Source organism: Hyla sarda, chromosome 4 (genome assembly GCF_029499605.1).
Source record: "Hyla sarda isolate aHylSar1 chromosome 4, aHylSar1.hap1, whole genome shotgun sequence".
Lineage (NCBI taxonomy): Eukaryota > Metazoa > Chordata > Amphibia > Anura > Hylidae > Hyla > Hyla sarda.
In genome coordinates, this window is record NC_079192.1 from 43872864 (window position 1) to 43875363 (window position 2500).

The following is a 2500-nucleotide window of genomic DNA, read 5'->3' on the forward strand; positions in this document are numbered from 1 at the left end:
ATGGCTTAAAGCTGTGGGGTAATGATTTTCTTTTTTCATCCACAAAGAACAACTCCAACTCCAGCTGCTTAACTCTGCAGTGATCTGGTCGGCCTATGAATTTAATAATCTGAAAACTGTGAGTTTGATTCCCACACCGGGCAATTTTTCCATCTTTTGCCATGAGGTTTGGTTGACTTCTTGTCTTTAGCCATGAGAGACAAAACTGGGCAATTTTCTTGTCTTTAGCCATGAGGTTTTGTTGATTTCCTTAAGAGATGGGCATGAGTTTAGCTTAGAAGGTAATTTTTCCATCTTTTGCCATGAGGTTTGGTTGACTTCTTGTCTTTAGCCATGAGAGACAAAACTGGGCAATTTTCTTGTCTTTAGCCATGAGGTTTTGCTGAATTCCTTAAGAGATGGGCATGAGTTTAGCTTAGAAGGCAAGTGGACCAAATGAATGGCTTAAAGCTGTGGGGTAATGATTTTCTTTTTCCATCCACAAAGTACAACTCCAACTCCAGCTGCTTAACTCTGCAGTGATCTGGTCGGCCTATGAATTTAATAATCTGAAAACTGTGAGTTTAATCCACACAACAGGCAATTTTTCCATCTTTTGCCATGAGGTTTGGTTGACTTCCTTAGCATCATAGAGTTAGAAAGTGGAGATGGGGATGAGTTTAGCTTTGAAGCCAAGTGGGATCTTGAGAAAATCGATATAATAAATGGCTAACAACAGATGTGTTCCGATTTCTTTCTTTTCACCCACAAAGACCAACTAGAACTCCATCCGCTTCACTTTCAAATGACCTCACCCTCCTTTGAACTTGCCTGCAAGTTTATAAAAAAAACACATTCCCATACCGGGAGTCGAACCCGGGCCGCCTGGGTGAAAACCAGGAATCCTAACCGCTAGACCATATTGGACCTGCTTCTGCCACAGTTTTTTTGTATGAGGAAAAAAAAAAGTAAAAAAGTGATCTAAAATTTGTATTCTTTTGAATTATCCGCTTGGCACTGGATCATACCACCATGCCACTTGCCTCGTTAGCGCAGTAGGTAGCGCGTCAGTCTCATAATCTGAAGGTCGTGAGTTCAATCCTCACACGGGGCAATTTTTCTTGGCTTTAGCCATGAGGTTTTGTTGATTTCCTTAAGAGATGGGCATGAGTTTAGCTTAGAAGGCAAGTGGACCAAATGAATGGCTTAAAGCTGTGGGGTAATGATTTTCTTTTTTCATCCACAAAGAACAACTCCAACTCCAGCTGCTTAACTCTGCAGTGATCTGGTCGGCCTATGAATTTAATAATCTGAAAACTGTGAGTTTGATTCCCACACCGGGCAATTTTTCCATCTTTTGCCATGAGGTTTGGTTGACTTCTTGTCTTTAGCCATGAGAGACAAAACTGGGCAATTTTCTTGTCTTTAGCCATGAGGTTTTGCTGAATTCCTTAAGAGATGGGCATGAGTTTAGCTTAGAAGGCAAGTGGACCAAATGAATGGCTTAAAGCTGTGGGGTAATGATTTTCTTTTTCCATCCACAAAGTACAACTCCAACTCCAGCTGCTTAACTCTGCAGTGATCTGGTCGGCCTATGAATTTAATAATCTGAAAACTGTGAGTTTAATCCTCACACCAGGCAATTTTTCCATCTTTTGCCATGAGGTTTGGTTGACTTCCTTAGCATCATAGAGTTAGAAAGTGGAGATGGGGATGAGTTTAGCTTTGAAGCCAAGTGGGATCTTGAGAAAATCGATATAATAAATGGCTAACAACAGATGTGTTACGATTTCTTTCTTTTCACCCACAAAGACCAACTAGAACTCCGTCCGCTTCACTTTCAAATGACCTCACCCTCCTTTGAACTTGCCTGCAAGTTTATAAAAAAAACACATTCCCATACCGGGAGTCGAACCCGGGCCGCCTGGGTGAAAACCAGGAATCCTAACCGCTAGACCATATGGGACCTGCTTCTGCCACAGTTTTTTTGTATGAGGAAAAAAAAAAGTAAAAAAGTGATCTAAAATTTGTATTCTTTTGAATTATCCGCTTGGCACTGGATCAAACCACCATGCCACTTGCCTCGTTAGCGCAGTAGGTAGCGCGTCAGTCTCATAATCTGAAGGTCGTGAGTTCGATCCTCACACGGGGCAATTTTTCTTGGCTTTAGCCATGAGGTTTTGTTGATTTCCTTAAGAGATGGGCATGAGTTTAGCTTAGAAGGCAAGTGGACCAAATGAATGGCTTAAAGCTGTGGGGTAATGATTTTCTTTTTTCATCCACAAAGAACAACTCCAACTCCAGCTGCTTAACTCTGCAGTGATCTGGTCGGCCTTTGAATTTAATAATCTGATAACTGTGAGTTTGATTCCCACACCGGGCAATTTTTCCATCTTTTGCCATGAGGTTTGGTTGACTTCTTGTCTTTAGCCATGAGAGACAAAACTGGGCAATTTTCTTGTCTTTAGCCATGAGGTTTTGTTGATTTCCTTAAGAGATGGGCATGAGTTTAGCTTAGAAG

At 41.4% G+C, this 2500-nt stretch overlaps 4 non-coding genes across 4 annotated transcripts; 2 read left to right on the plus strand and 2 right to left on the minus strand.

Annotated features, from left to right (window-relative positions):
- Window positions 1-834: 834 nt before the first annotated feature.
- On the minus strand, window positions 835-906 carry TRNAE-UUC (transfer RNA glutamic acid (anticodon UUC)). Its single transcript has one exon. It is a non-coding gene; the product is annotated as a tRNA-Glu (tRNA).
- Window positions 907-1020: 114 nt separating this feature from the next.
- TRNAM-CAU (transfer RNA methionine (anticodon CAU)) lies at window positions 1021-1093 on the plus strand. Its single transcript has one exon. It is a non-coding gene; the product is annotated as a tRNA-Met (tRNA).
- A 780-nt stretch (window positions 1094-1873) lies between these two features.
- On the minus strand, window positions 1874-1945 carry TRNAE-UUC (transfer RNA glutamic acid (anticodon UUC)). The gene has a single exon. It is a non-coding gene; the product is annotated as a tRNA-Glu (tRNA).
- A 114-nt stretch (window positions 1946-2059) lies between these two features.
- On the plus strand, window positions 2060-2132 carry TRNAM-CAU (transfer RNA methionine (anticodon CAU)). The gene has a single exon. It is a non-coding gene; the product is annotated as a tRNA-Met (tRNA).
- The last annotated feature ends 368 nt before the right edge of the window (window positions 2133-2500 follow it).